The sequence below is a fragment of the Poecilia latipinna genome, unplaced genomic scaffold, assembly GCF_001443285.1.
Source record: "Poecilia latipinna isolate Pla-1442-1.1 unplaced genomic scaffold, P_latipinna-1.0 Scaffold1375, whole genome shotgun sequence".
NCBI classification, from domain to species: Eukaryota; Metazoa; Chordata; class Actinopteri; order Cyprinodontiformes; family Poeciliidae; genus Poecilia; species Poecilia latipinna.
In genome coordinates this window covers 47387-70754 of record NW_015113991.1, presented here as the reverse complement: position 1 = coordinate 70754, position 23368 = coordinate 47387, and the positions used below count along the sequence as shown (strand labels likewise).

Genomic DNA, 23368 nt, shown 5'->3' with positions numbered 1-23368 from the left:
TTTTTTTTTGTTTGTTTTTTTTACAGATTTTTTTTTTGTGTGTGTGTATTTACTGCATGATCAGACTTTGCTTTGGTTGATATGCACCACCCACCTCACTTTGCCTTTAGAATGCCCTTAATAATAACAGATAATTACTGAATAAATGTCAAACAAATAGAAAGACAAATTTTTAGGTGTGAAATTGGTACTATGCGACTAGAAACCAGAGTAAAAGCAATCCACAACTAATCTTTTTGATCAGCACATCTCTGGTCTTAGTTCGAGTTTGAGTGATGGAGGACCTTGGATGCGTTATGAAGTGCAGGTTCAGTTTTCAAAGTTGTCACAGAGTTTCCACAAACATCTGGCGCTGCTCTCTGTTCTCTCGCTGCGTAAATCTGCTGCTTTTGTTTTAACATCAAATGCAGCAGATGAGAATGACAGCTAAGAAATATGTCTCTTCTCTCCATGCCTTTAAAAGGCTTATATGGTACCAAACACACAGCAACAACTCTTCAAATTCCTGGAAGACTCCTTCAACTTGTTGCATGTCTTTCTCCAAAGCTGTAAAAATCCTAAAAAAGAAAATGCACATAAACGCACACATCGTAATCTCCAAATTCAAAGTCAAAAGGCACATACTCGTATTTGTCATGTAAATATCTGGCAGTGTAAAACCCCCAGTAGCACTTCTGCCTCAGCCAGCTCACAGCAGGATCTATAATTAGACAGAGAGCTCTACTCCCCTCCAGTCATCTTTTACTGCTGGCCACATCCTCTTTTTTTCTTTAACTCCTTCCCTTTCTTACCCTTCACTCCCTGCTTCTCTAAGTTTCTGCAACCATTGTTCAACTCTGTCCAACAACAAGCTGTCTGATTCGCTCATTTCTCTTACTCCCAGCTTAAAACAGAACAGTCAGATAAATAGCGCATGCTATTAAGACTACAATAAAAGAAAACCTCAATGAGAAGAATAACTGACCAGACTAACAATAAAAAGGTTTTTCTTTCTAAACTCTGTTTTTCTTTGTTTTTTTGTTGTTTTTTTTAACCATTTGCGACTTTCACACATCTTTGAAGTGTCCATCTCGTTAACAGCAGGGATGGTAACTATGGTGACACCAGCGGTACACTCGACAGGAAGTTGAGTCTATAAAAGCTCAACAATGAGAGAATCGGGGTGGCTTCCTGTTTGAGAGCTCAGTTTAGACTCCCATTTCCTCCCATCTCCCTTCCTAGCTGTTGTGCCGCAGTGGCCGCTGCCACTGCTGCTGCTGCAGTGCTTTTGAGCACAGCCGGCGTGAACTCTATTATCAAGAGTAAAATCGCCACCAACTGGAGCATGGTTAAGAATTACCGCACTCCCCCACCTCCGACCCCTCCATCACACAAAGCAAATCACTGCTCCGACGCTGAGCATATGACTGAAAAGCAGAGAACTCTGACATCATTTAATGACTCTGATTAATGACTAAACGTGGCCCGAAGGCAACGGGCTAATGCGACAAACACACACTTGCTTACTAACACATCCATTATAGGAACATGGAAAACTACTAAGTCAGCTATTGACAACCCTGTTAGGCCGTGCCTCATTTATTCCACATGCTTGTCAGACTTAATGGATTCAGATTTTTTTTTAAAGCACTTGGGGATTAAAGGTAAAAACAAATGGTTGAACAAATTTCTTGTTGGCATCATTGCAGATTGTTACCGATTTTGCTTACTGCAGTTTTAGGGAAGTGTTGTGGTTTGCTATTTCTGCAGAAATCAGTCGTGACTCACACTGGCTGCAGGAATTAAACTTTTTTTTTTATTGTTGATGGGGGGTTTTCTCAGTAGCAAAGCCTATTAGATTTTGCTGATTTATTTATGTAAGACCTTCTTATTACACGGTGGAAAAAAAAGCACACTCCTAGTGAATCACTTTCTCCGGTAAGATTCCTTGGACATTTATGGATCAGACCTGTCAATTTGTTAATGCAGTGGGTTTTATTCTCGGAGCTAAAGGTCAGTGAATGGTGGGAAAGGTGATTTTTTAAATTAACTATAAGGTTTTGGGTGTATACAGAAAAAAGAAATCCACCCTGTTGCTAAATCAGCCTTGTGCAACACAGGATTTCTATGAATAGTCTAATACTGACAGTTGGGATCACATGTTCGTTTACTCTGTTGGCCTGCACTCCCTTTGTCATCAGGACTGCTGCTCATACTACCAGTAAACACCAGGCCAGATTCCTCATACATTTCCCAATCCACACTGTGCCTTGCAAAATTATTCATACAGCTTGAACTTCTTCACATTTTTCTTTCGCTACAAACCACAGACTTGAATGGATTTTGTGATTTTTACATGGCAGATCAACAGCCAAGAGGAAAACAAATGTGTGAAAACTGAAAATAATGAAATTCCTTTAAAAAAAAGTCATGCTGTTTAGTTCAGCTCCCTCTTTACTCTGATACCCCTAAATGATAACCATCAGCTCTATTGTGAACAAACAGAATCATAAAGACCAAGGAACATAAAAAGAGAGTCGGAGATAAAGTTGTGGAGAATTTTAAAGAAAATAAATAGTGCTGTCATTAGTCTGACTCTCTTCGCTCATCTTTTTGCTCTCGTTTGTGACTCTGACCACAGTACAAGACCGTGTAGCGCACTGCTGCGAAGTAGGTAACTCTCCACAGTTTTTTGATCAAAATAGGTAATCTGCATTATTTAACATTAACTTGTTAAACTTTTTAGATTAATCGCATGTGGTAACTCATAAACGTTGACAGTCCTACTTATAAAACAATAACAATTATCTGAAACTTTGAAAGAGTGTGGTGCGAGTGCAAAGCCATCCAGGAACTGTAACTCTGAAGCTGCAGAGGGAGAATCTGTTGACAGGGCAGAATGGACTTAGCTAAATATGGAGTAATAGTGTAAAAAAAATATCATAAGAAGCTTTAATACTTGAGACCGAGGCTGAGGTTTAAGTTTCAGCAGAACAATGGTCCTAAATACGCAGGCAGAGCTGAAACAGTTTACATCAAAACATCCAAGTGTTAGAGGCTTGGTGCTTTAGCTGCAGAACAGATATTTCTACAAAGTCTGGATATAGGTGGTTGGATGGACTGCATCAAAAGCTATTTTTAGTCTGTCACATAAAATCCCAACAAACTAATGACAGATTGAGAAAAGTCCAACAGGTATGGATATTTTTGTAAGGAATGTATAGAAATCTATTGAGCCAAAATAAAACTTTTTTTTAAATTGAAGGAACTTTGATGTCAGAACAGCTTTTACTGTATGATTAAAGTCCTGTTTTATGCTTAACGAGTAACTTCATCTTCCTGCCTCAGAGTTCTTTAGCTGGATCCGTTTCTTTTTCCCAAGCTCTGCAGAAGTCGCTTACCCTTCTCTGACACAATCGCTCCTCACAAATCTGAGTTATCTGCTTTTCGTGCTTTCCGCTGCTTTCTCATCTCTCTCTCTTCCTCCTTCATCCTGAGGAATCCGCAGCTGTCACTCCCATTCAAATCCCTCTCGTTTTCCCATAGCAGCTGGTCCGACTGTGCGTGTGTGTGTGTGCATGTTGGTATTAATGTGCATCTGCCTTCAACTGTCGCCAAACTATTTCTATATATACACCCCTACTTTGCTGGTACAAACTCACGTGCTCCAGTGTAAATGGTGGTGTGTGCTGCTGTCAACAGCTTTCAGAACTACTTCATGGCTCATGTGTCTCTGTGCCCGTGTGTTTATACATGTGTGTGTGTGTTACGAGGACAGATAGGTGAGGACCGGGCTCTTGACTGAGAACAAAACACAGTGTTAAGTGAGGACACCAGAGGAACCTAAATCATCCACATGTCTCTGGACAGTATCTGGCTCCGTCTCTGTCCCGTACCAAACTGCTTTTTAAGGAGGCTCTGATTTTATGTTCCAGTCAAGGACAAAACGGAAATCTCTCGCCCTGCTCAAAATCAGATGTGGATTCAAAACTTTAACAAGAATTTCATAAATGGTAAGCAGGGGTGAATGATAAGGTTCATCACAATATTTTGCGGTAGAATTATGATCACAATAAATGTGACAATAACAACTAATTATTGCTTCTTTCTGAGGGAACTGTATGATTCTGACTGCATGACAGCAATCATAGACATACAAACATGGAAAAACATTCCCATTTGTAATACGCTTCTTTTGGACACCAGTCATATAAAGAAGGGTAATTTGCATGACTAAACTGCACACATATTTAAAAATTTATCGACATTTATTGATACTTTCATTGAAAAAACAATGACAAAAATAAAAAAACTTCCTGGGTTTCAAACATTAACTGAAATTTATTGTGACAACAATAAATCAAAATTCTTAACATGATAAGAAATTTATCACGATAAATTTATCACGATAAATTTATCACGATAAATTTATCACGTGAAATTTATCACGATAATACGATCATACGATCGTATTATCGTATGATAATACGATAAATGCCCTCCCCTAATGATGGATTTAACTAATTGCGAGCTTTCTTATTCATAGTAACCACTAATTTCCAAAAGTCACATCTTCCCAATCACAGTCTCAACATCAGAGGCTCAGATAATGACGCGCAGATTGTGTCGTTATATGACTCTAGACATGTGGTGGGGCACGGCAACTGGTGAAAGACAGGGGCTGCACTAGTCTGTCTCCATCATAGGTGTTCTGAAAAATTTTGGTGGCTTTGAAACTTTTTCAAACTTGGTGTGCTTTGATCCTGGCAACCATCTCACCTGCCTAAGTGAAAGTAAGACATACCCTGGAAAAATAAAAACATTCCTTGGAAATTCCCACTTTCAGTAAAACACACTTCTAGTAAGCATGCAAACAAAAGAGGTCTGTTAATGTTTTATATCTTACATAAAAGGAATATTTGCCAAAAGTTTTCATTGGGTTTAATTTGGCTATAAAAAGATTTGAAAATATATAAGTAAAAGTCATCATAAAAAAAGCTCTACAACAGTGCACAGAATACAAATGAACACTGTTCTGCACAAAATGTCAAGATCAGCATAGTAACATTTATCAGTAATGACATCACCATTAATGTTTCTATTAATGTTTATGAACATACAGCATTTATAAATACACAACATGCTCCACTGTATCTAAAACCCTGACTAAAACCAAATCCATTGCAGTGCTAAGCCACTCGCTGAGCATAAGTTTATTGTTTTTCCACTGCAGGAACACTGACTCTGGTACCTAAAAATCTCTACATATTTCAAGTATTTGCTTGACCTGAACAAAGAACCAGTTTTGCAAGGTGCAGTTTTTCGAGATGAACAGCCAAAAATGCTGCAAGTTTAAAACTTCTGACTTCCTCTAAACATTCAACTTTACACTTAATAACAGCCAGATCTTGAACTGTTGGTTTTATTATCACCAGTTACATTGTAAATGTAATTTGGAACATTAAGTAGGACAGCATTCATGAACATTATTTTAAGCTTAATTTATTGCCAGCAGCTCTGTAAATGATCACTTTCTGCTCTTAACATCACCAGCAGGTGTTAAACTGGAATAGTACCGGTGGAAATAAAACAAAACATTTGGACCACCCTGTTTTCACACCCACACTGTTTTAACTCAAACAACTGCAAAATGTTACAACACCAACTCAAGCAATTGTAAATAAATTCAATAATGTTGGAAAATTCATAGACATGCAAAAACACCTGAAAATCCAATCAAAAGTAACAGGACTAAAGGCAGATGTAGAATTGTTAGATATAGTCTGTCAAGTTTATAAACCTGACAGATAAATCTAATGACTGGTTTATCTGAAAAAAATTAAATAATAAAAAAAAATAAAAATAAAACAAAATCCCCCAAAATCAAAGTTGCAGCACACCACAATCTGATCTGTTGGACAGATGTCTTCTTTTTTCACTATTTGTGACCAACTCACTGAGTAAATCTCAAGTCAAGAAGAAAGGAAGGAGAAACTAAATCAGAGTAAAAATACTTCCTTAAATATGCTGGTTGTTTTCTTACCTTGTTTCAGTTCCTTCGTCAGTGCAACAGCTGAATCCAGGAGATGATCTTCCTCTCGTATCTGAGGAGGGAAAGGAATAGATTAGGATCATATCATACAGATGTTACAAGAAGATCAAGATTACATTATATTTTTAACCAAAGTGACAGTTTTGCAAAGTGGTAACTAACTGCTGAAAGCATATGATTTTGTCTAACAAAATAAGGTCAAGTTATCAGCTCTGAATATGAAAGTGAGTGCTGTGAGATTGCTGCATCAAGACTCTTAGAAAGACTGATCATCCATCTGTCTCAAACCTCCGTCTTGTTGAAATTCTTTATCTGATAGAATTCTGCACAGAAAAAAAGAGTGAAAGCATAAAAAAAACAAAATTAAGGTAGTTTAATAACTGTATGAATATGATGACAAACTGTTAGCTCCTAAACACGCTAAAATTAGCATCTACTTCAGTGCTACCCATCAGAGTTTTTGTTAAGTCAGCACCTATTAAACATTTCAATTTCAAGTCCTAGTTAAACTGGTCAAACTTGAACAGTCCTAAAAATTATTATTTAAAGCAGAGGATGTTCAAATCTTTCTTTAGGGTGTCAAACACAAAGAGAACAGCCATTATGGCACTATGATAAAAAAAGCAGCAAAACAACATTTGAAAATATGTTCTTGTCAAATGTGTCAGGAATTCTCTATGAAATCTTTATTGTATTTCTGAAAATGAAAAAAATATATATTTTTAGTTTCTCTAAAAGCAGTGCTAAAACCTCTTTTTATTTTCCACTATATTTTATACATCTTATTAGCTTGTGAAATGGACACATGCATTGTTACACTCATAGAAAACAAAAGAAAGTATTAAATAATAAATAGCATTTATGACTATCCATTTTTGTAAATAGTTTCAATATAGTCAAGATTTTGGTATGGAGTAGGGAACGACAAGCTTATTTTAATGTAAAGGTTTGCATATTAACCCACTCTTCCTCTTAACGAGACATAAACACACTGTGACATTGTAAACGAGCAATCATCATAAGTTACAACATCCTGTTCGACTGCATCTTAGGCACTTTAACATTCCACCAACATGCCAATAATAGATGTATTTGCATAACTCACACACTAGCTATGCTCACACACTGCATAAACAAATGGATGTCTGTCGTTCTGTCATACTCCACTCAGTGTTGCAATTTGGCTAGAGCTGAAAGCCCTGGAACAACAATCATTGCAGGCATACCTCCGTCATTCACAGAGAGTACCCCCAGGTGTGCAGTCCGGTTGGACAAATGGCTGCAGTTCCCAAAACCCACACATCTAAAGAGCCTCATTCAGCATAGGTCCATAGGTCTTCTAATCAAGATCTATGGAGCAATAAACTGAATTCTAGATTTAAATTCCATCAAAACATGTTAATTTCATGCTTTGAATCTGAAAATTCTCAAACAAAGAGGGAATTGATTTAATTCACCCAGATTGTTTAGAATGTAAGAACTGATTGGAATCAACAGAGATAACCACAACGACAAAACAAAGATGCTTTATTTGACTGATGCTCAAAACTGATAATTATTCTAGGAATGAGGAAAACTCAGGAACTGAGCAGTACTGTTGGATACTTGGAGCTTCTTTCTCTGGGATCACTGCAGACCAGAAACATGTCAGAATAGATGATGGACCAAAGCAAAAACAATCTCCCTACTCCTGAGAGAGGTTAACCCAAACCACAGGAGATGTTCTGGATCCTGTAAAGAGATCGATGGCTGGTAGAAACACAGGCCACATACACAAGAAAGAAGCAAAACCACCCAGCACATCCACCAGCATTTGTCTCAGATGATCCATATATTAATCCCAAAGTGAAAGAGAATGTTGTGATGTTGTCAAGGCCTTAGAAAATAGTCATATTCACAAATTTGTTGTGTGGTTTTTACAATCAATATATATTAGAATGGCCTAAGTAAGTTTTATGTCTCCGTTTTTCATGCAAATCAAACTGTTGAAGCTACTTTTACTTCTTTAATTTTTAATCTAATTAATTACTTCAAAGAAAAGAAAATAAACAGCTCTCTGTTCAAAATTAAGTTAGATGTTAAGATGCTGACAGGCTAACTAGATATAATACATTGTTCTATATCATAAACTCATGTCATGTCATATTACACCTTTGTACAATATTATATAACATTTTCTATTGGTTTTTTTTTTCGTTTTTGTTTTTGTCCTTTTTTAAATAAATAAATAAAGTACATTAAACACAATGTATATGGTTAAACCTGGTAAATCAACATATCCCCCAGATTAAGCTAGGTTTACAGCTGATACATTGAACTGGGGAGGGTGCGCACCAATTATGCCGTCCCTGCACCTGATGTTGGCCTTACATGCTATTATTTCCAAATTATGGTGCACCTCAGAATATTTGTAACTTAACATCTTTTAACACAAAACATTGTGGGCTGCTGATGGACTGCCTAGCGCCTCTAGCACTGAGCTTAGGGGGTTTATAGGAGAAACCCTGCAGATACAGAAATTAGTCCAAATATTGCTGTTTTCAAGACTTGTACTGTTTTATATACATTTAAACTACAATGTACATAAAACATTTATTTATAGAGTGATTTTGTATGACAAAGATTTTGCACGAGTAATAAATGATGACTTGAAGTAACTGATAAATAATATAGCAGCTATTTAGATAGTTAAAAATCCCATGGAACTATTAGAATTTAAAAATGGCCACTTTATCTGACTGTCTGAGATCATCCAAAGGAGCATTCCTTAGCATGTGAAGCCAAATAGCAACAACCCAATCACATTTGGTGACAGGCTATCAATCAGTGACACACCAAGTGATCCCAGGCAGCAAGTTGGTACATGAAAGGTTAAGATGCCAGGTAAACAACCAGCATCTTAACACAATTTAAACGGCCTGACCGTTTAAAAACAAATAATAAAGTCCTGAAATCTACTCCAGAACTCAGAGAGGCAGGCCCTGAGGGGGCTGGGAGGGTTGGTGTGCCTGGCCTCTAACAGTTGTCAAGTCTGGGCAAGATAGAAACTGGCTGCCTAATTTTGATCAGCGGTGAAGAGGAAATACATGATCTTGAAAAACAATGTCTGTGGACTAAATCAAAACGGTTAAAAAATGTCTTACTTAAAAGCAAAATTCCTGCTATTAGTAGTAGAGTAAAAAGGAATAAGAGTCACACTTCCATCAACGTTTGGCAAAATTAAAAAAAACTTAATTTCACAAAAAAAGTGTTTTTTGGCTTTTCCGAAAAAGAGTTAATGCACTAGCAGTGAGATGGAAACATCTTTGGCAAACTAATTCTGGCACAGCGAACTTGTTACTGTTTACTCCGCTTTACTCCAGATACACAAAATCCACTTTGTGTATCTGGTTGATGAAAACACACCTACTTCACATTTTCTTTTTTACGACATTCTAAAAGTTCACTCAAAATTTGCATGACAGACAGAAACAAAGTTACTGATACTTGGGAGGACATGATTTAATTGCATTGTACACGGTGCATGAAAATCTCCACTGGCTAACTGCTAGCAAGCATCAGGGGCTTTCTAACAGTGAATCCGGACTGCATTTGATTGTCTCCACTTACAAATCAATATTTCTCAGAGCGTTCACATCTGAACTGGATAGTTTTACACTGCACTTTGAGATTTCAAAAAATCTTTATCATGCTAAAAAGCATTAGGATCCTGGTTGAATTAGACTAATGTAAAAGGAAAATAAATTTATAGACAAGCAAAATGTGGACTGGATTATTCTGTACCAATTATTGATTTTTTTGAAAACAGTGAAGTTATTTGCAAAAAAGTAAAGTGTTTCTGAAAAATAATGTCATAATCAGTTTATGAGCTGGATGTGTTATTACATCCATGACCAATAGTTCCACATTGGTGCAAATAATTATGTGCTTCCACCACAACAAAGGAGATAGATGCCGCTATCACTGATCCCACCATCTGTGTTGGATTACCACGTGCTAATGTAAAACATTAAAAAAAGTCTAAATAATCTAAATCCTGCATTAAGTTACTGTCCATTTCTCTAACTTTCTCTCACTTCTGTTCACTCCAACATCAAACGCATTCTCGACATTTCCCAAAACAAACAAAACCACTCAACAGCAGCTCATTCAACGGGAAACCCGCTCCCTCCCTTTTATGTGTTCACAAACCTCTCGGTCCACCTTATCATTCCAAGTCACAAATGTGGAATACCTGTTAGCTGCACAAAGGCGGGCCAGACAAACAGATGCCAATCCAACCGCACATCTGTTGCTCAAAGCTGTTCTCACAAGCACTCTGCGACACAAAAAGGGACATTTATTTGACTTTAACCAAATGATCTTGCAGGTTATCAAAACAGTGAGTCATGAAGACAACATTGGAACAGAGTGTGGATGAAAGACTGGTATCTTGAAGAAACAACAGTCTACTTAAGTTTTGCTGCTGATACGAATGAGAGAAAAACTCATTCTTATCAGCTAATCCTCCTGAAGCCTCTATAAGCATTAGAGGCAGAATACAGTTTGGTTTCTCTCCACAAAGTGACATAAAGCACCCTCTCTCCAAGTCCTTTTCACTTTAAAGTGTTGGTTGGTGTATTGACTCATGGTACAGTAAATGTTTCAAACAAATAAGCAAAACCACCAGATCTGTCTGCACAGAAATACAATGTGAGATGGAAGTCTCTGCTCTCCAAATGAGAAGAAAGATTTTAGGACACAATATTGAATGCATGACCTTTTCACTCTGAGATATTTTGGTGTGAGTGCAACATGTTGAGTTGGCCGCCTGCCACACCGGAACAGGTTTGGTTCCTGGTGCGATTACAAAACAATTGTGAGCTGGGGCGCTCGGACGTGGGAAGTGGGATTTCGTTGACAAACTTTGACATTGGGCTACGAGTCTTACTTACGCTCTTGTGAGTTTTGTGTTTTTTAAAACTCTTTATGGCTAAAATGAATAAAGAAGCTGTAACTATGTGGCTCTAACTCTTTTTACCTTCTTTTCCATTTTAACTATTTTTTGTTTCATTTTTTTAATCTATATCCTTTTCTTAGTAAAGATTAACGTGTTCCAGGAAAATAAAAGGCTCTTGAATATGCACAGTCACATTCGACAGTCTGCCAGGACAACAAAGGAAGAAGACATTAGCATTCCTGCACATAATTTGTACTCTGGTCAGGGATGAATACAGACACAGGCACATGCACGGCGCGACCAAAGGAAAAGGAAAAGACAAAAAAAGTCTTCTGTTTTCCTGAATCCACATTATATACTTACAAATTCAGTATTTGTTTTAAAGGACTGGGAAATTGCACTACTGGGGTAAGATATATGTATAAAATTAGTTCAAGGGCTTAAAAACAAACCAACACTTGATACACACAAAATGTCTTGAGTTGAAGCTAAAGCAACTAAATGAACCCTAAGAGACAACATTCAGGGAGAAAAATATGACATAAAGATTACACCATTAAACCCCTTATAAAAATGTATAAGTTGACGTGCAGTGATTATCTACTCAATGTTTCTTATTGTGTCATACTCCCAAAAGGGTCCTTAACATGTAATGTGGAGCAAAGTCATAAAACTTTGTCTCAAAGGAGGATCACAAAATGACTGAATTACTGCAAATAATTGCTATCAACACAATGAAGGTACATTGATGCTGGTAGCAAGAGTAGTTCATCTTGCAGTTCAGCTTCTATGATGTTTAAGGTTGAAGAAGAAGAAATACAGAGTGTTCTTATAGCTTTTGTATGATGTTGGTTGTCAGGAAGAGAAGGAGGAGGAAAACACAACTCTGTTGATATCCATCCATCCATCCATTTTCTGTACACCTTCTCCCTTAGTGGGGTCGGGAGGGTTGCTGGTGCCTATCTCCAGCTAATGTTCTGGGCGAGAGGTGGGGTACACCCTGGACAGGTCGCCAGTCTGTCGCAGGCTCTGTTGATATCACTTAGAGCAAATATTAGGTTATCTAATTAGACATTTTTAACATTTTTAGTTTAAATTAGTCATTTATTTGGAACACTATAAAACATGAGCTGTAATAACAGATTAATAGGAAACTGGCATTGACTTTAAAATGTCCAGAGAAAACCCAAATCTCAAAGCAAAGATTAAAAAAAAAGACATGCTGATGAAAGAAGCAGGAATTTCCCAGAACAAAATACCTTATTTTTAAGTCATATTTTTTTTACATGTTGCTACTGTTTAAATGTTGCTCTCAAAGATGAACACATAGTTAGTCACACAGAAAAGAGAAACCAAACATTAAAATGGGCCAGGTATTTTTCTAATGTATACATTTCTGCACAATCAGAATGAAAGTGCTTAACAAATAATGCTCCATCACTGGCACTAGCACTAACATAATATCCCACAATCAGAAGTCTCAGTAAATAAACATGAACTGTGTTGCAGTTGTCCGACCGAGCCTGAAGCTGCAAGCCTGACTTGAGACAATCCATCACTCATATGCACATACTCGCAGTCACATGTAAATTCAAGAGTCTGGTCGGATGAAAGGAGATCCTGTTACATTCGAGCCCACAGCAAGCCATCCGATCCGAGGTCAGTGTCAGCCACCTCGCTGATCTGGAGTGAATGTGAGCTGAATCATTACTCTGTCATCCACTTTAGGCTAGACAATATCAGGATACAATGAGAGCTCTGCTTTGGAAAACCTGTGACTAAGGCCAGACTGGTATGTGAGCAGCATGGGTCTCTACAGAGTCAGGTAACGGATTTTTGTCTCATGTGTGAACAACATGAGAAACATTCCTAGCAAGCAAAAGTGAGTAAAAACATACAACCTTGGCTGAATAATAGGCATCAGTTGCTACTGTACTCAGTTTACAAGACTTTGGGTTTATTCCCCAATATCATTTAAAGAACAATTTCTTAAAGCTAAAAAAAATATATATTTTTTTATCCAAAGAAGACGAAGGGTGGGACTGAGGTGGAAATTAAAAGGTTATTCCCCCCACCACCCACAACTCTCACCAACACCAAATGCCACAAGAATAAATCCTTGACAAAAATAATCCCATCGACTTCAGTGAATTTCAAACGGATCAAGTGCGTCAACATGCATATGCTGTGAAAAAGGCAGAGAAAGACAAAAGGGGAAGGGGGCGGCAGGGCATGTTGAGGGGGATCCAGACGGTGGGTGGAGGCCAGTAACAGAACAGATTCCCAGCTGACCACAGCAAGAAGCCGTCAGCTCAAAGGTTAATGCTACATAAATTGATTTGACACACTAATAAAATCTTACAGACAGGGTTACCTCAGGTCACACCGCATGCACTTAGTCTCCTTATCCCATTTACACCACAATACAGCTAATATGTTCAGCCATACACACACACGCACACACCTACACACACACACACACGCGCACGCACGCACACACATATATACAGTCCTGTGGGCCCCCGCTGAGAGTATTATATAACATTACCCCTGACATATCAAGTGATTTCATGCACCTAGAGGCAGGACAATTGAGCCATTTGTTCAGCAGGGCAAAAATAGCCACCCCCCTCTTCAACGCCGTCTACTATTACTAGCATTACTACCACAACTGTGGCGCAGCTTGACTGTGCCCTGCAGCTTAGCTTTACGAGTCCCCATGGTTAAATATTACTTTAATGCCTCTGCAGAAGCTGATGTGGTCGTTAAATCAGGACGATGAAGCCAATCAATTTTTGGGTGGAAACTACTATGAATTAATAACGTTATCCTACTAAGTACCCCCCCCCAAAAAAAAAAAAATTAAAAATTGTGTACCGTACGTTTTAAAAGAAGACAGAATGAAAAAAGATTAACAGAACTTTCTTTTGTTATCACCAAGCTTTTTATGTTCTACTTAAAGGGATGATTAGTATATTTTGTGAAGGGTTTTGTGAAGTCTTTATGGGTTACCAGAGTATATAAACTGGAGGGGGAAAGTTTTCAGAGCGCTCTTTGTTTGGAGAATCGGACTGAAACCCTGTCGGTGGAAGGTGATTTAGCAATTTAAAACTTTCATTGCACCTTAAAGAATGTGCTAAATTCAGAGTTATATTTATTCAGGATCTGACTTCTACAACTGTAGGTTACAGGGTCCGTGGAGCATGTTGAAAACACAGACGGTCTTCAACTAAAAAAACAAACAAAAAAAACAAAGTGTACTGTCAGTAAGCAGCTAATTGGATAGGATTGGATTGGATCATATTGGCTTTCCTGAAAAAAATACATTTAGAAAATTTTGAAACTATGTAGTTAAGGATGATGACTGATCAACTAAAAAGACTGGAAGTACCCTACTTTGTACAACATCTTTAAATAACCTTTTTTGACATCTTTAATCGTTCTTTCTCTTTCTTTTTCATAATTGCAGTGTAAGGCCTGTAAATAACTCTTCCTCCTTTGGCTCTACAATGCAGCAGGAACAAGCACCATCAGCTGACCAAAGTATTTGGAAACCACAACCAGGAAGAAGATACGTGATCTCAACTGCAGCTATTACAATCAGAAGCTTTTCATACTCTGGTTTTGTGAACAAAAAGGAAAGAAAAAAAGGGAATAAGGGAACATTTAAAACAAAGAATTCAAGATTACTTTGTATTTTACTGTGGAGAGGTTATATGAAAGATTTTAGGGATTTTTCCCCATCGGTATGTTAAAAATATTTATATATTTAAAAGGTCTGCAATGGCACAAAATCTACAAGACAACATGGTGTAAAAGTGTAATTAGTTGTTCAAACTATGTTGTTCAGAAAATGGAAATTTTAATAATCAGTCCCAAATGTAGAGTTCACAGACACAGAGCTACAACTACAAAATAACAATTTGCAGAAAATCTGCTGTTTTACTGAAAGTATGCTAAAGACAATGCAGGCTAACTTTCGTTAATGGAACACTTATGTGAAATACATGGATCACACATCATTTGTGTTTTCAGTCAGACTCAATAAATTAAAATATGCACTCAGATGAGGCTCGTTTGGTGAATTAAAAGTACATTTTGGAAATAAAAACCTTTAAACAGGTATTAAACATACTTTTCATTAGGTCCATATTCCTTGATTATAAATATTTTTTTTATTGCTGTAATGTTCTACTTATCATATTAAATGTATTTATTCCAATGTAATATTCTAATTCTAAATGTTGGTTTTCGTTGGCAGCAAACATAAAATCATCATAACTAACAAAAACTTGAATTGGGTTATTGAAACAAATGAACTAAACATTTTATTTCACTCTTCAATAATATTCAAATTCATGAAATATGACCACATGTTTCTAAAAAAGAAAAAGGAAACGGACTACAGCATTTCAAATTTCACCATGTCTGGCACTTAAGTTTTAGCAAAGGCATCTGAAAAACTTTGCATCAATTAAACAGACCTTTGCTTCTTTTGCAGGCATGGAAAAAATAAAGATCAGCTTTCCTTCAGAAGAACTAAGACATTGTGGTACAAACAGGATGTTCTCCTGGTAATCTGAAAGTATTTGGATGAAGTCTGTAAGGCTAGAACAGTTCTCTAAGCCTTCACAATTAGTAAAATGGTGGTTTCTAATGTTGAACACGTCTAGACTCACTGCTTCCACATTCAACTGCTTACAGCCACAAGCGTCTAAAACCTCACAGGTAGATGTGACTGTGCGTTTTTGTTAACGTAGAAAAGAGAAATAAATATTTTAAAAAACAAGACAAAGGCAAAAAGGTCCCTGTGTCCGTTGCCCTGGATGGACAACATACATGTAACCAGACTCTACAGCCACAGCCATGACCTCACCAGGTTTTTCCACAGAAACACACACACACATGCACACACATGCATACACACAGACACGCACCCACACGCACACGCACACACACACACGCACACACACACAAGACATCATCCTGGGTTAGAGTACAGTCAGCGGAGCCTGGCACAGTGAGAGCCAGTTTCAATTCAGGGACATGTATTGTAATCCTACACAGTGTGATCACACAGGCGTGCTTCACAGAAAAGAAAACTAATCTAAAGTAAAAGGCAGGGACACAAAGAAATAACCGGGTGACTCGTTTCTTAATGGGTGGAGCCTTGGATCAAATTTTTGATCCGCTGATCTGAGGTGAAGTGAAAAAAAGTGAAGTCAACTCCATTCTGAGTTGCTGCGCTGCCTCTAGAATCCCTAAGTTAGAGGAGGAAGCATGGAGGAAATATTTGCCATGGGGAAACAGAGGAGCTGCTGACATGGCAGGAAAATTTGATGGTTATCATCTTTGTATCATATTCTGTTGTAGAACTGGGTGTCTCTTGAGATAAGAGATATCACAGGTTCACACCACGTGTCACACCAGTGGGAAGTCCTGAATTGTTCAATGTCTAACATCCAGAAGCTAAAAAAGGGAGAACAGCTTTGTATGAAATCCTGTAGGAAAATGGCTCATAATCTTTTTCTAAGTAAGACCATTTTAGGAAACACTAAAGTTTCTAAGTGCTACCATACTGACATTTGGAAACAACAGGATTTGAGCCTTTGGTGCTAGATGTCTATTTGAAGAGATCAATTTCCAAGTTACAATTTTAAAACTAAATTTCTCTCCAACCCTAGACTCAAAATCCAATATGACTGCTATGTGTTTAAAACAAGGTGAGAGCTTAAGTGATAACAATTTATTTGCACTTTTTGTATCCTTTTAAACCTACTAACATCTTCTGACTGAAAGTGTTTCTTTATTGTTTAAATGAATAAAATACAAAGAAAAACAATGCAGTTTACTTTTAATGCACATGGTAATTAGTTTATCACTTAGCATATCAATAGCATGTTTACCCAACTTTAAAATTAAAAGACAGTGAAACTATCTTAATTGTAATTCTCAGATCAATGTTTCCCCTGACTAAGGGGTCACTTGTTCTTGGGGGTGTTTTCTGGTGGTGAAGGTTAGGGTTGGTTTTATGCTTTATCACAGGAACATTTTCAGGATTTATTTGTGCACAGACAACTTAACACAATAATAAATCTGAAGTAAGAAAACCTGGAAAAAAACTTAAAAATTGTAAAGATGCATTGCACATGTCCACCAAAACAATTAAAACTCAACATTTTAAACTAAAAGCAGGTTTGATCATATCTTAAATATAACTTTCACACCTACGTTTTTAAGTGTCTTAGACTTGAACAACATGACCTGTGGAAAAAACCCACACATCAACCAAAAAGACAGAAGATCCTACTTAGCAAACTGCATCTTTCTAACTAGGCCAACACCTGTTCTGTGCTTTTTACAGCACAACTTACAGAAGCACGAAGCTTAGATCATGTTGGAAAAACTGCTGTCACCCAAACGATGTAATGCTTGTGTACATGCCTCAAAATAAAAACACTGTTAAAGATGACAAGATGTTGTCCCGAGGGCCTGACTGCAGACTGGCAGCATTTTTCCACATTAAGGTTCCGCCGCTGAGGGCTGTGGCCTACCTTTCATTGGCTTACGGAGAATTTTACCACTCCACGACACAACTACTTATTAGGTTAGAGCAGTGCTTCTCAATTCCAGTCCTCAGGGCCCCCTGCTCTGCATGTTTTAGATGTGTCTCTATTCCAGAACAGCTGATTCAAATGATTGCATAACCATACTGCAGAAGGTTGTTAATCACCCACAGATACAATCCAGGTGTGTGGCAGAAGGGAAACACCTAAAACATGCAGGGCAGGGGGGCGTGAGGACCGGAATTGAGAAACAATGGTTTAGAGTCTGCATTTAGTACATTGTCCTTTAAAGGTTAAAAGTCCAACCTGTCACTGTGGTGAAGTATGGTGTCTTGTTTGTTTCTGCAGTCTTCCCACAGGGCCTGAATCCATCTGAAAATAAAAAAAAGAGAAATAAAGTACGAGAACAGCAGCATCCTTCCTTCAACTCGTTAAAAGCCAAGAAAGTCTGACAAAACGTGATCGTGTAAAGATCTGGCAACACCCCAATATTTCTCATCAAAGTGAAATTTGTCTTTCTAAGCAACATCTAGTTGCTTTTATTATGCAACTTTATCGAAAGCAATCACTATGAGCCCCAGGTGTGACTTGTTGGCTTTCACATGAAGAATGAAAGTAAGCAGTTCTTGAGTAGGTGTTTTGACAAAATTCAATACTAAACACTTCTTGCCCGGCAGATGAACAAAGCTTGCTCACGAGAGGAAGAAGGAAACCTCTGTAATTTTTGAATTGATGAACTCTTAGAGACTAAAGTTAGCACTGGCTTTATAGCTTTCTGTCGCCACAAAACTAAGTGGCTAATTTAGATGTTTAATAAGTCAATACTTGGCTTGAGATGGTTTCCAAACCGCCAAGATTTTCTGTCCTCCAGAGCTATGCATGGTTAAAAGTCTTTTTCATTAAAATGAGAGAAAGTGCCAGAGTGAAGAAAGAGTCCCTCACTTGTTGATTAGCTGGCTAAAATGATACTACACTTTCTCTTTCTAAGAAGGAAAAAACATCAACATGTGTATTTCTAGTAGCCAAAAGCATGGACAGTGATGATATCCACCCTGGTGTCTGATGTCTGTTCAGCAGGATGTACCTGAGCAAATCACCTGACTATGTTAGTAAAAAAAGATTGCTTGTATGAAGAGGCAAATGTTACAATAATGTTAACAATGTTACTTTTTGTTGTTTTCAAAACAACAAAAAGTTACAATATTCTTTTCAAACAAGCACATCAAAACTAAAGAGGCTGATTTTTTTTCTGTATTTTTACTTTATGTCTCAAAATAATAATAAATACATTTTATGGACAAGAAATTGTAAAACTCAATATATAGGAATAATTGCTATATATTGTGTCTTATTTCAAAACACTTTTGTGTTGCTCTGATGTTTTGGTGTGTTAATAAAATAAAAGTGTGGTATTCTTTCTCAATGTTATCATGCAGGATTTCACAGTATTAGCCTGGGCTAATCTGGATTACATTTGATAAACTGTTAGCCTGGTAAAAACCAGACCGTGTTCTACTTCACATTGTTCAGAGGGCCGGGCTCTGGGCTATCCAGAAACAACTGTTTTCTGGATGCGTGGACTGTGTTGACATTTTAAATGTTACTGAATGGCTAGGGTGAGGGTCTGTCCATGACTTATGTAATTAGCCAGTTCAACGTTATGCAGCTTACCGGAATCTGCCTGTACTGTAAACAGCTGTACTCCTTTTCAAAGAGAGAAGGTCGATCTGAACAAGGCGGCTGTTAATGTTAATTCAATATTTTGCAGTGTGACCAACACGGACTGAATGGCTTTGTTCACCTCCTCCGCTGCTATTGTTCAAACTACAGGCAGACTACAATTCTAAAACAGCGTATCTACGCTGTTTTAGAATTCGACGTCATCATTCACAACGTCTTCTGTTTGCTGATTGGCCCAGTAGAAATTCTACTCAAGGAAATCAAAGTGAATAGGAGAAAACCCAGACTGTGCTGTAAATGAGATATGAATCAAGTGGAATAGTGCAGGAAGGCAACGGCCAGGCTAACAAAATGTTGCTCAGAATCTAAAATACTAAGATAGATCAAACCTCACTGGGATAATATTTTAGTAAATGGAAATTTCAACACAGTAGATTTATGAAACTTTTATTATATTTCTAAAAACACACACAGAGAGAGACAAACACACAAAGATAATTTTCAATTATGTTTTTGTAGCATTGTAACTTCTGGTCTCCTGAGCTGAACGTATTGTTACTCCACAACTACAGGTGATCTAGGGTTTGTTTTGCACAGTAGCAGATTCTATAATGGTACGGTATGTGCAGCTGGGCACAGTGAACTGCTCTTGCGATGCACAGTTCTGATATTTGGCCCAGATCTGGATGAAAACCACATACGAATCCTATAAAATGAGCGCACACTGCACCTGCATCTCTGAAACGCTAAGATCCTCCCTGTTGGACGAGTTGCTGCAGGGCTAAACTGACTGTCTGAAACAAACTTCAAACCGGAAAAAGACTTAAGATAATGATGTAAAGGCAAATAGCTAGGTTCGAAGTTTATTTATATGTCTTTTTCATACATAAAGGAAAGCAAAAGTTCTAGCATATCCTCAGTGACTTATGCTGTCTCAAAGGCACTTTTGCGTAAAAGTACCTTTTTTCTGTCACTGTTTAAACTCTGCTACTATTTGCATAATCCCCATTGGGAATCTTACCGTAGTAAAGGGATAGAGTGACCTGTGTACGAAGTTGAAACAAAAGCAACATGTTGCATTACCTTGAGAGGGTAGAGAGCTCAGAAAAAACAGCTGATTAGTGGAAATCGTTGCGCTTCGCCGTGCGCTCATAAACAATAAAAGCAAAGAAAAAAAAGAAGAAAAAAACCCAGCGGAGGCAGCAACAAAACCTCATCTACTTTTACAGGCACAACAGCAGACCTTTGACACTCTAAAAACAAAGTTCTCATCAGAGCGTTAAACCGGAGTTGCCTCCTCCTACCTTGTGCGTAAGAAAGCAGAAACAAGCCACTTGATGGAAGTCCACACACTATGGAAATAATCCTGTACAAATATCGAGTCAGTTGTAGAGCCGAAACGCAAGTCCGTTTACATCCGGGGGAAGCGTTAGGAATCTAAGGCGAAGTGATGGAGAGATCAGCTGGTGTCGGTGGAGTCGGCAGCATAAGAGGAACTGAAAGGGGGTCTTAACTGAGACAAGTTGCGTAGAATAAAGTCCGGCCCCTCCAGGGCTGCTCCCTCCCCTCCTTTCCTCCTCCCCTCCCCTGCGCAGCGCGGCGCTCTCCTGCTGACAGAAATAGCAGGCGAGGCGGGCCCCACCAAAAATAGCCTCGACTTCACTCACAGGACTTTAAAGACTATTGTTTTCCCCTGCGCGCACATATGGGCCCCGAACGGTGCGCTGAGAGACTGGACTACACGGCACTTCTGTGCTCACAGACTGTGAGGTGGGACTTTAGTGACCCCTAACCCTGTGGCTCCATCTGCTGACGAAAACTTTTAAATATCTTCTTTAAATGCCCACCAGAAAGTTGGGGACTCCTTCGAGTCTTAGGGTGGCGCACCGAAGACAAAAGCAAGAAAATATGTTTTCCGATGTCAAAATTTGATATTTGGGTCCAATCAATGTTCAGAAACAAACAAAAAACGCCCTAATAGTTAATGTTTTCTAGAAACAACAGAATCCCCAAAATATTTTTACTCCTGGCAGGTTTAAATCTCTTTGGGTGTCGCCATGGCACCCCGGTTAAATCCAAGTTCATTTTGATCATAAATGTTGGGTGATGAACTTTCTGGTTAAAAAATCTCCTTGCTCTCACCCTAATGTTTAGCTCCTTCCACCGATTCTCTATCAGATTCATGTCAAAACTTATGCAATGGGTCACCCCAATATATTAATATAGATAAATTCAAAATAATACCCTATGTTACCCTAAATCTAACAAGTGTATGAATAATTTTTGGCTTGTTTACCAAAATCAGCTGATTTGATGTTAGAACAAAGTCACTTTTGGCTCCATTAAAATTTAGTATTTTAAAACACAGCAACTCTCCAAATTTCTAAGCCAAAGCTCAAAAAGAGACAGAATGTTAGAAAGCATATTTAATACAAAAAGACAAAAGTAACTAAACTTTTAAAACATGTTTTGCATATTAGATAATATATAGATATTTTTCTCTGATTATGCCTCAGATATAAAAATGTTTACACTACTGTTTGCTGAAATATTACTTTACAGTATTTTATTAAACTAATTCATTTGTTTTATTCTATATAATTGTCAAAAACTACAAACAAAAAACTGAACAAGCGTCTGTGGTCGCAAAAGATGCATTAGGTAAAAAAAGAAATTCTTTGTAAAATAGACTCATAAAGGTCTGCAAATAACTTCTCAGGAAACACATATTTAACCTCATTTGGCTTCCTTTTATATTTTTGACTTCCTGCCAGTAATGACTGTAGCTCCGAGCTTTAATCAAAAATGGGTCAAAATTGTAGATTATTATAGAAGATAAAAAAACATACACCGGATTCTCGCGCTCAATATTGTAACTTAATTTTAAAGTTATAGAAGAAGGTCAATTTGAATTGCATTTTATTTTTCAATGATACAACATGTATAATAGAGCAATTAAATATTGCTTTATTATTGCTTTTCTTTTTAATGTGATTTGGACTTCGAGTCTGCAATAATATATATATATATATATATATATATATATATATATATATATATATATATATTTCACTTTACAACCACTGAATTCTATTAAATTGTAATATGATTATAGAAGAATGTGACTTTATATCTTGGTGTGGGTTGCATTCATTTCAATTGCATAAGATTGGATAAAATCTTGATGTTAATAAATTGAATTAATTTGTTTTTTTGAATCTGTGTATCAAAAAATATATAGACATAAGTAAAACATTGATTGCTATAACTGAAATAATCAATGTTACACCATATTTCAGCAGCTGTAGGAATAATTGTTGTTTGTTTTAAATATTAGCATAGTTAAATTGCATAATCTGATACATGTTTGACTATGTACTGTGAAGTCATGAGCTTTTCACTCCTGCTCATATTCCATCAGAATCTCTGGTTTATGCTTATGACTGAGTTGCAATTATTTTTTATGAATCGTCACCAATAGCAGATGCAGAAAGGTGAAGCAAAAGGTCTTCCAATCTACAAGAGGACTGAACTTCTGTATTCTATTTATGCCATATTCATTCATTCACACACCAAAATGCTGCTTGCCCAAAGACAAGCAATCTTTTTCTTTTCTCAATTATGGCTCCATAATTTCTCAAAACTTAACAAAACATGCAGCATTGCATTGTTTAGGGTTAAAACTGTACCTAATTTGCACATGTGGTCAGATTAAAGCGTAATCTGTAAAGTACTGAAGTTAATAGAGGGTTGTGGTGAAACTAAACCCACCAGCAACTCTGGTCCAACTCTGCTGGACGGATGATCTGTGGAGAAAAACATAATGAAGGTTTGTAAGAACCACTGTAAAAGAAATGTCCAACAACGTCACAAGTTGGGTCTCTGTAAATGTATTAAAGCCAATAATACAGTTGGCTTGTATTATTCGCTTTCACTGACATTGAAAGCGAATGACAGTAAAGATTTGCTAATATAATAATAATAACGACAACGACGATGATGATGATACTGATAATAAGGTTAAAATTAGCTGACAATGTAATTACAGTACAAGCAGGACCGGGGCGCCGCCAGAAATCTTGGGCCCCCTGACAAAAAGTTTAATTGGGCCCCCCTGCGCAGCTGCTGTTACAATTTTTTTTTAGTATATTT

General features: G+C 37.4%; 1 protein-coding gene across 4 annotated transcripts in view; it reads right to left on the bottom strand.

The window, feature by feature from the left end:
- The window catches only part of hdac7a (histone deacetylase 7a), a 122066-nt gene that overhangs the window by 77084 nt on the left and 21614 nt on the right, over nucleotides 1-23368 (bottom strand). For 3 of the 4 annotated variants that reach the window (XM_015056344.1, XM_015056346.1, XM_015056347.1), the window contains exons 1-3: nucleotides 20521-20732; nucleotides 17843-17908; nucleotides 6023-6083 (exon numbers count right to left, since the gene is read on the bottom strand). The gene's annotated coding sequence lies outside the window, so the exon portion shown is untranslated. Of the gene's footprint in view, nucleotides 1-6022; nucleotides 6084-17842; nucleotides 17909-20520; nucleotides 20733-23368 lie in introns of those variants that run through there. The other variant, XM_015056345.1, reaches the window with a different exon arrangement.